The sequence below is a fragment of the Galeopterus variegatus genome, unplaced genomic scaffold (genome assembly GCF_000696425.1).
Source record: "Galeopterus variegatus unplaced genomic scaffold, G_variegatus-3.0.2 Scaffold662, whole genome shotgun sequence".
In the NCBI taxonomy this organism is placed as follows: domain Eukaryota; kingdom Metazoa; phylum Chordata; class Mammalia; order Dermoptera; family Cynocephalidae; genus Galeopterus; species Galeopterus variegatus.
The window spans coordinates 203,226-213,594 of NW_007726773.1; the positions used below are offsets into that span (position 1 = coordinate 203,226).

Genomic DNA, 10,369 nt, shown 5'->3' on the forward strand with positions numbered 1-10,369 from the left:
GTGGGGAGAGTAGATTCAAGAGAAATCGAGGAGGTAGAATCCACAGAAGTCGACTGATCCACTGTGGAGGTGGAGGAAAGTAATTGAGGCAAACACCTGCGTCCCTGGCTTATGTCCAAAGATGCCTGGTGGTGCCACTCACAGAGCAGAGACTGTGGGGAAAAGGGAAGTTTAGAAGTAAAGGTGATGGTGTCTGTTCACCACATGCTGTTGAAGGTGTCTAACACACTTTAAGTGGAAGTGTCCGGGAGTCAATTTGCTATATGGATCTAGAGTTCAGGAAATACGTATGAGCTAGAAATAAATGTGGAATCATTAACATTCCACAAGCAGTAGCTGAATCCATAGCTCTGGACAAGGCTTCCCAGGAGCAGGGAGATGAACAGTGGGTGAGGACCCACTCAGGAGATGCCAACCGGGAGGGTGTGAGCCAGAGAGCCAGGGACAGGGCAGTGCCTTCAAAGCCCAGGAGGGAGTGATCAACACATCACATACCAAAATGAATTTTTGTGTCCCCCCAAATTCTCATGTTGAAACCCTAATCCCAATGTGATGATATTAGGAGGTGGGGCCTCTGGGAGGTGCTATGGTTTGAATGTACGTATCCCTCCAAGATTCATATGTAGGAGATAATACCCTATGTGACAGTATTAAGACATGGGGACCTTTGGGAAGCAATTGAGTCGTGAGTCCTCACAAATGGGATTAGTGCTCCTATGAAAGAGGTTAACGGAGTGCCCTACCTAGTCCTTTCTGCCCTTCCGTCTCTTCCACCATGTGAAGGCACAGAGCTCCTTCCCTGCGGATGATGAAACAGAAGGGAGCCATCTCAGAAGAAGAGCACGAGCCCTCGCCAGACACCGAACCTGCAGCGCCTTGATCGTGGACTTCAGCCTCCTGAACTGTGAGAAATAAATGTTTGTTTTTTAAGCCACCCAGTTTATAGTAATTTGTTATAGCATCTGAACTGACTAAAACAGGACAAATAAGATAAACTAGGGAATGCAGGATATTCCCTTTTCTTCTGAGAAAGAAGTGAAGGACGAAAGGAGGATAGCAGGATGATCTAGAGACAGAAATAGGCCAGTTATAGCATCAGAGATGCACGGAAGATGAGATTACCCAGGACAGTTCATGGTGCACACTAGGTTAGAAGTTGAACAACACCACATTTCCACAAAAGACAAGGATGCATGGTAGAGATGAGGGCCAGATCTGTCACTACAAGCTGGGTGACCCTGTGTCTGACCATTTAGTAAAGATGTGAGCCTGGGTAGCCTCTAAGTTTCCTTTTCTCCTAAGATGTTGGACTCTCTGAACATAAATGCTGTCCCAGACCTCTCTGCATCAGCCTTCTCAAAGCCAAGATGGGTCCTACTGAGCCCCAGGGACTGAATCATCAAGGCACAGTGATGTGGGGGACGAGGTCTATTCACATAGGTCTCCCACCCCTCAAGAACCCTGAAGCTCCTCATGTCCTTGTTGCAATAGGAAAAGCCACCCCAGCTCAGCAGGGCCACTTACTCCCACAGATAGAACCCAGGGTGTGGGAGTGTGACCTGTGGCTGGCGCAGGCCCATGGTTGCTGGTCTGCAGAGCTGCTGAGGGGCTGGGTCCAAACAGGTGTGTCAGTTCCCACCTCGCTCCCGGCTTTTCACAAGCTCATCCCAGACCTATTGTTTGTTTGTTTGGTTGGGGATTTTTTTGTTTTTGTTTTGTTTTGTTTGTTGTTGTTTTTGGCAGCTGGCCAGGACAGGGGATCCAAACCCTTGACCTTGCTGTTATAATCATCCCAGACCTTTATCCTTCATGTCATACCAGGTTCCAGCACAACAGAGAACTTTTCCAACCAAAAAGTAAAAGCAACTGATCTTATTTTGGAGAACTTGGAGCTGCTCTGTTAAAAATTAAACCTCTTAACAATTTCCTTTCATTCTGGCTTTTAAAAGGATCCAGGTCCGGCTGATCCATTTGGAAGAAATAATTCAAATGATTTACTCACAGTCTCATAAATCCATTTTGGATCTTTCACACTGTCACTTTCCTCCTTTCTCTTTTAAGTTAGAATTCCAGGCCCAGTCAAACCTCCCAACCTCTAGAAGGCCTCACCAAATGCTTTGTTCACCAAGAAACCTTGGGCCCAGAAGCCTAGGACCAAGTGTTATGAGTGAATGAATCTGACTCCATCAAAGGTTTTGTTGATGCTATTACCTCATCAATTAATATCATCAGCCATCAACCTATCTTAGTACATCTCATATATATTATATGTGTGTGCGTATTTTTTTTTTTTTTTTAAATTTTTTGGTGGCTGGCTGGTACAGGGATCAAACCCTGGACCTTGGTGTTTTCAGTAACACACTCTAGCCAACTGAACTAACCAGCCAGCTCTCATCTCTTATGTATGTAACTTTATATAAGTTTATATCTCATCTCCCATATTTAGTGTTATCATGTCTTTATGCTTCTCTTTAACATCAGTGAGATGTATTAATCCATTTTTGTGTTGCTATAACAGAATACCTGAGACTGGGTAATTTATAAAGAACAGAGGTTTATTTGGCTTACGATTCTGGGACAGCTGCNTTATTTATTTGTTTATTTTTTAAAAGATGACCAGTAAGGGGATCTTAACCCTTGACTTGGTGTTGTCAGCACCACGCTCTCCCAAGTGAGCTACGGGCCAGACCTTGCCAGGCTCCTTTTAAACAACCAGTTCTCCTGGGAACTAACTGAGGGAGATCTCACTCATGAACCTCTCCCCGCCCCCCAGAGCAAGCATGAATCCATTCATGAGAAATCCACCTCTATGACCCAAACCGCTCTCAACACTTCCACACTGGGGATCAGATTTACACATGAGTTTGGGGGAGACAACACTTCTAAACTCTATCAGTGTGCACAGTATTTTGTACATAATAGAGGCTCAATAATATTTGTTGTTTGATGAACAATCTAGAATTTTGCCAAAGGGCTTCCTTCCCCTCAACTCCTTCAGGCTCATCCTTACTCTGTACCTGTTTATTCTCTGACCTTAAACACTATCTTCTAATAAAACTTCTCATCTCCAAAAAAACTCAGAAGAGTCAGGAGAAAACAGTAAGACTCAAGGAGAGCAGCTAAATGGAATTAACATTCCCTGAGAAAACGTTCTGGATGACTGAAGAAAACAAGTTGAGAATAATTCTTCCAAGCTGAAAACGTCCTGAGACCAAATAACTACTTTGTACTGTCAACTGCGTCATAAGGCACTATTAACTGGGAGGTGACCTTAACGTAAGCAGTTAGAGCAGTAAAGCAAAGGCAGTAAAATGCAAAAACTACAGAGGAATTCATCTAAAGAGGCTATTAGTTTAAAGTTTTCCAGGGAATTACCAGAAAACTTTAGTGAGACCATACAATTTTAAAGGCTGGCTTATAAGAATACAAACACTACACCGAGCAAATTGTTACCTCAAGGAGGATTTTAGAAGTTGGCTTTGATGAGCTTATGCATTTCTTTCTTATGTGTTGCCTTTGTTAGATACTTCAGAAATCAACTTGGTAAGGGTCCAGTTTTTCTAACTTCTGAACTAATCAGGCCTGATTGTCAAAAATTCAGTTAACTGATATGGCTAGTCATATTGTTATTAACTGTAAAATGGTACATTCTCAGTTTAAAATGTATTTCAAGCTGGCTGGTTTGGACCGGCCCGTGGCTCACTCGGGAGAGTGTGGTGCTGATAACACCAAGGCCCCGGGTTCAGATCCCACATAGGGATGGCCGGTTGGCTCACTGGCTGAGCGTGGTGCTGACAACACCAAGTCAAGGGTTAAGATCCCCTTACCGGTCATCTTTTTTTTTAAAAAAAAAAAAAAAAGACAAGCTGGCTGGTTAGCTCAGTTGATTAGAGTGTGGTACTGACACCACCAAGATCCAGGGTTCAATCCCTGTGCCAGCCACCAAAAAAAAATAAATAATAAATATTAATAAAATAGATTTCAGCAATTAATTCTTGGGAATGATATGTATATTAATGTCTGTGTGCTATGTGTGTCATATACTTTATTTTGTTTAATCCTTGTAATAACCCATGGGAGAATGGAATTATTACCCCCATTTTCCAGGCAGGGAAACTGAAGCTCAGGAGATGGATTTATTGAGACCCTGATGATCATTTATCATCCTTTGTTGTAACAACCCCAACAGAAGTGACTCCATTTTGTTAAACCTTTGAGTTTAAAAACTTGTTCTCTCCTGTAACCCAAACATAGTCTGCAGCTAATTGCCAGAACACAATAACTCTTGCTGTTACATTATACACAAATAATTAGAGAAAAATTATTAACCCAGATGGCCATTCTTTACTAGCTTACTAACCTGATCTTATCTGAGAATAACAGGAGCTGAGCCCATGGAGAGTGAAGTCTGAGGCTGGTCACCTCCCACCCGGGAAATTCCTTGATGATTATCTGAAACACTCAAGTATGTCTGTACATCCCTGCTGGGTCATCATGAATCAACTTTCCACCACAGATCCCTATAGAACTGTTTGGCAAACCTGGGAGAGGTGGAGATGGTCTTTGAGACATAAGTCTACCACTTCCCCAGGCTGCTGGTTACCTGACTAGGGCTACTTTTTCTTATGCAACACTTGTCTCTCAATTATTGGCTTTTGATCGACAAGCAAACGGACCTTTGGGGTTTTGGTGACAGTACCTCCCAGTCTTTGCACTCTGAGCTCTTTCCACTTTGGCCACCTCCCACTCCTTTGTCTGTGCTAAGTCCTTGCTAGATTGTTTGTAAAAACTGCCCCAATCCTTCCCCCCTCGGTATCCAGGCCCCTTTGCAAAGTGCCTTTCAGCTTCTGTCAAGAGATGGAGTCTATATCCTCACCTGCCGGAACTGGACTGGCCTGTGACTTGTTTTGACCAATGGAACGTGCTGAAAGTGCGTTGTGTGGCTTCTGAGTCCCCGCCTCAGGTGGCCTGCAGCTACTGCTCACTCTCTTGGATTCTCACCCAATCACCATGTGAACTTGAACTTTATTTTTTAACATAGATGAAACAACATAACATGAGGCTTGGGATATGATTTCCTGGGCAGCCTCTAAGGAAGGGCTGCATGGAATAAATGAGACGCTCTGGGGCATTAACTGCCCATAGGTGAACCTTGACTATGGGGATGCTGGTCAGACCTTACTCCATCTTCACAGCCTATAAAGCCTTTGTGTGAATTTTAGTCTTTCCCTGCACAGGTTACTTAGCAACCAGAGGCAGGGAAAGAAATGGAATTCTATGTTTGCCTAAGATAAGGGACTAATCACTCCAGGTGATGCAAGCAGCCCCTAGGATAAACAACAGGTGGCTGCAAGGCATCTGAGAACCATCCAATTCAACAGAGTCCTCTCTTTGGCATAGTTCCACCTTTGTCTCTAAGCCCCTTAAAGCCTCATTGTTCCCCTCCCACCAGAATTGAGGAAAAGCAGCTGCGCAAATGCCTGGATCAATATCTGCCTCATCCTTCCCGTAAGTTACCCATCAGTAAACTTTTGGTAATAATTTACGGAGCTGCTTGCTTTGTTTTTTGTCTCAAAGTTTATTCACAGTTTGGAGACTATTTTACCTTAGGTCTGTCCTCACACACTTGACCAATTGCAAATAGGAAACAGGGACTGGCCGGTTAGCTCAGTTGGTTAGAGTGTGGTACTGATAACACCAAGGTCCAAGGTTTGATCCCTGCACTGGCCAGCCACCAAAAAAAAAGGAAACAGGAAAGAACCAAACAGGTGCATTTTCCCTCCTTTCTCTCTCCGTGGACTTCTCTGAGGTATCTGAGGTATCGTTCATCTTTGCAACTCTCCACATGAGTGGATGTGCCTGTCGGGCAAACCTGCTGTGTCACTTCACAGGTCATTGCAAAGTAGTGGCCAGGGCAGTAACATGTCCCAGAGCAAATCTAGGCATCTTCTTTCTTTTCTCTTCCCTTTTTTCTCTCACCCTCGAGGCCCCAGGCTTGCACCCCTAAGTAAAGTGTTAACGTCCTAACTTTTGCCTCAAGTCCTGCTTTCTAGAAGACAAGGCTAGAGCAGCAGTCCATGTGCCCCGTGTCACAGCTAGGAAGCTCACTTCTAACTCAGATGTTCTGTTTCCCACCCCGCAGAAGGCAAGAATTCCCAGAAGGCACATGTATTAGATTTCTACTGCTACACTGTAACATATTGTCACAAATTGAGAGGCTTAAAACAACACTAAATGTATTCTCTTCCACTTCTCCAGGTCAGAAATCTGAAATCAGTTTCACTGAGCCAAAATCAAGGTGTTAGCAGGGCTGTTTTTTCTGGAGGCTCTGAGAGGAGAACCAGTTTCCTTGCCTTTTCTAGCTTCTGGCGATGTCCCCATCCCTTGGCTGTGGCTCTTTCCTTCATCTTCCAGTCTCTGCTTCCATTATCACATCATTTTCTCCTCTTTTGTAGCCAAATCTCCCTCTGGCTCCCTCCTACAAGGACCCTTGTGATTACATTTAGGGACCATCCAGACAATCCAGGATAATCTCTCTTCTCAATATCCTCAACTTAATCACAGCCGTAAAGCCTCTTTTGCGATGTAAATTAACATTCACAGGTTCCGGGAACCAGGACCTGGGCATCCTTGGGGCCCTTATCCAGCCCCCTACAGCCCATATGGTCCTTTTGCACCTGTATATTCAGCCCAAGTGTGACGAACCAGTCAAGGTATCATCAGGCCCTTCTGTAGAAATGAAAAAACAGGCTTACAACAAAATTCATAGTTAATTTGGACAAACATTCTATGCCATCCTCTCATTGTTTAAATAAATGAAGCCTTTGACAGTTCAATTGTCTCTAGTCAACACAGCATGAAATAGAGACTTGGCAATTACCTAGATAATTTGACCAATTTGGCTGTCAGATGCTCTGATTTTATCTGAATAAACTGTTTATTTTACCCAATCTCTCCTTCCTTTTGTGCTGGCTAGGACCAACTGGTTCTGCAGTAATAATGTTTCCTGGCTTCTAATCAGAAATTAGAGCTTAATACACACAACTGATATCATACTTAAACTCCTTTATGACCTCATTTTATGACTTACAGGAAATTTACTTGGTACCAAGAAAGAAATTGAGTGCAGATCAACCGATTAACCAATTGTCTAGGTCTCATATCCTTAATACTTTATTCTCATAAAATCTTATTCTAGATTTAAACCAATTTAAATATGTAAGATCGGAAAAATAATTGTGATGATAGTCTAGTTTTTTTTTTTTTTTTGTCTTTTTTTTGTCTTTTTTTTTTACTGACCGGCAACGGGATCACAACCCTCGGTATTGCGCCCGCACCGCGCTCAGCCAGTGAGCAGGAACCGGTCTCCACATGGGATACGAACCCTCACCGGGAGCGCCGCCGCGCTCCCAATCGGTGCGCTCTCCATTGCACCACCGGGCCGGCATGATGATAGTCTAGTTTTAAGGCATTCATTTGGTTGCATTTTCAAAAAATATATTCTTTCTGACAGACGGTGTGTTTGTTCATTTATTCAGTCAACATATTATTAATTTTTATATATATATATATATATATATTCTTTCTGACAGACGGTGTGTTTGTTCATTTATTCAGTCAACATATTATTAATTTTGCCACCGGGCCGGCATGATGATAGTCTAGTTTTAAGGCATTCATTTGGTTGCATTTTCAAAAAATATATTCTTTCTGGGCCGGCCCGTGGCTCACTCGGTAGAGTGCGGTGCTGATAACACCAAGGCCACGGGTTCGGATCCCATATAGGGATGGCCGGTGTGCTCACTGGGTGAGCGTGGTGCTGACAACACCAAGAGTCTAGTTTTAAGGCATTCATTTGGTTGCATTTTCAAAAAATATATTCTTTCTGACAGACGGTGTGTTTGTTCATTTATTCAGTCAACATATTATTAATTTTATTAATATGCCAGCTGCTATACTAGGCACAGTACATGCAGCCATGAACAAATCAAAGTCCTTTCTTTCCCTCTTAGACTTTGCACTATGTTCAGTAGGAAACAGATAATAAACAAACATAGAAGTAAATATTGTTGGGTGACACACGTCACAAAGGAAAGTAAAGCAAGGTAGAGAGAAGGAGAATGATGGGGAGTGCCCAGGGAGAGGTGCATGTGAGAGGAGACCATGGAATGAGAGCACCAGCATTACCCACCTGGGATGAGAGCGGAGTGAACAGTGCATCTAGGAATTGGACATATGCACCAGGCAATGCAATGGCCCTGAGACAAGTGTGCTTGGGTCATTGGAAGGACAAGAGGTGAGCATGGCTGGAACTGGAGTGACAGGAGACAAGGCCAGATAGGCAGCTGGGGAAGCTCGTGTGGGCATTTTTATTCTCTTGCCTCATACCATCCTACACTGTCTTTGTTTAAGAGATTTTAGTGTGCCCAGATTTCTTTATCACCCTCCACAGGCTCAACAGGAAATGTGTAGGGACTATGGTTGGTAACTGGTCACTACATTGTTTGCATAAGCTCAGAGGATCTTCTGTCATCCCGTGTCTCGGTGCTCTGCCATTGTGTGCACTGCAGTTATGTGGGTGTGCATCCCCTCTGCTCCACTGGCTACCTTGGGATTCCTGGGGCAGGGCTGTGTCCGCTCATGTGCTTCCCCACCTCCTGGCACCAGGCCTGCCCATCTATGCCTCCAAACAGTGGCCGACTAAAAGGTGGGCGAGCACCCTCCACCTCTCCCAGCCGTGTGTCTTCATGAGCCAAATGACAATGCAGAAAGGGAGCATTCGCAGTTTCAGAGGGTCTCATGGCTGGAGGGCACCGCAGGGCACACTTCTCCAGGTCAGGGAGTGGGGTTTGCGGAAGGGGTCTCTTCCACGTGAAGCTGGATCTTCAACAATGCTGATAAAAGCAAAATGCCTGATTGATTATTAATATTGATAATCATATACAACCCACCCCCAAACTGACAAACTTGGATCAAGAAAACAAGTATGCCCAAAAGTATAAAAAGAAATAGAATAGAATTAAAACAAAACAAAACAATCACGCCCAATGTAGGAGCAAACTATAAAATGTAGGACGTCAATGTAAGTCGTCCTACTGCTCCGACATGGACAGATGTGTAGTGGCAGAGAAAAAACCTTTAAAGAGCTGTTGAGGGCTGGCTGGTTAGTGCAGTTGGTTAGAGCATGGTGCTGATAACACCAAGGTCCAAGGTTTGATCCCTGTACCGCCAGCTGCCAAAAAAAAAAAAAAAAAAAAAAAACAGAGAGAGAGAGAGAGAGATTTACATTGTGCTTCCTAGAAAAACAGGAGAGTTCTAGAGAAGGAGAGAGAAGGAGTGGTGAGAACATCACTTTGTAGGTTGGGAGCCGGCAGAAAAGAAAAAGACTGACAGAAATTCCTGAGAGGGGATGGCCTAGGGATTTTCAAAATATACATATTTGATATTTAGTTTTTAAGTTATTTTTTGGTCTATGAGGCAATAACCCTTCATTGAACCAAATGTTTACTCAAAGCTTCTACAACCAAAGCTTTGTTTTAGTAAAACACTGTTGAGCAAAAGAATCAGATCACAGTCAGAATTAGGCAGAGGCTCTGTAATTGGGCTCACAAAAGAAATCATAGCCAAAGGTGACTGAATGCAAAGGTGAGTAAATGCAAGTTCCACCTACCCCCAATTGTCCCCTGAAATGTTGAATTGCTATGGAAGAGGTTGCATCTGATTTTATTTAAATATTCAAAGGTCAGTAATTCCAGTAACAGGAAGACGGGACTACCCAGTGGGTTGCTTCCTGAGTTACAGGCTTGTTTTGTTGGTTTGCTTTCGGAGACAAGTTAGAAGCTAAAAGGCTCTAGATGAGTGTCACTGCCTGGGTTTGAACCCCTCCTCCACCATTTACTAGCTGTATGACTTTGGGCAAATTACTTAAACCTCTCAGCCTCAATTTCTTCATCTATAAGATAGGGATAATAATAGTATCTATTAGATAAGATTACTGTGAGATAATGAACATAAACAGTACTGTCTTAGTCCATTTTCTGTTACTATAACAGAATACCATAGAGTAGGTAATTTATAAAGAAAAGAAATTTATTTCTTACACTTCTGGAGGCTGGGAAGTCCAAGGCCATGGCAGCAGCTTCTAGCGAAGGCTTTTGTACATGTTTCATAACATCGGGGAAAAGCAGAAGAGCAAGCGAGCATGTGTGAAAAGAAATCAAGCTGACGCACTTTAAAACAACCCACTCTCCTGAGAACTAACCCAGTCTCGTGAGAAACACGTTAATCATCTTAACTACATAATCACCTCTTCAAGGCCCCACCTCCCAACACTGTTACTTTGGCAATTAAATTTTAACATGAGGGCCGG

General features: G+C 43.4%; 1 non-coding gene across 1 annotated transcript; it reads left to right on the forward strand.

Annotated features, from left to right (window-relative positions):
* Positions 1 to 5,656: 5,656 nt before the first annotated feature.
* TRNAI-GAU lies at positions 5,657 to 5,730 on the forward strand. Its single transcript has one exon. It is a non-coding gene; the product is annotated as a tRNA-Ile (tRNA).
* The last annotated feature ends 4,639 nt before the right edge of the window (positions 5,731 to 10,369 follow it).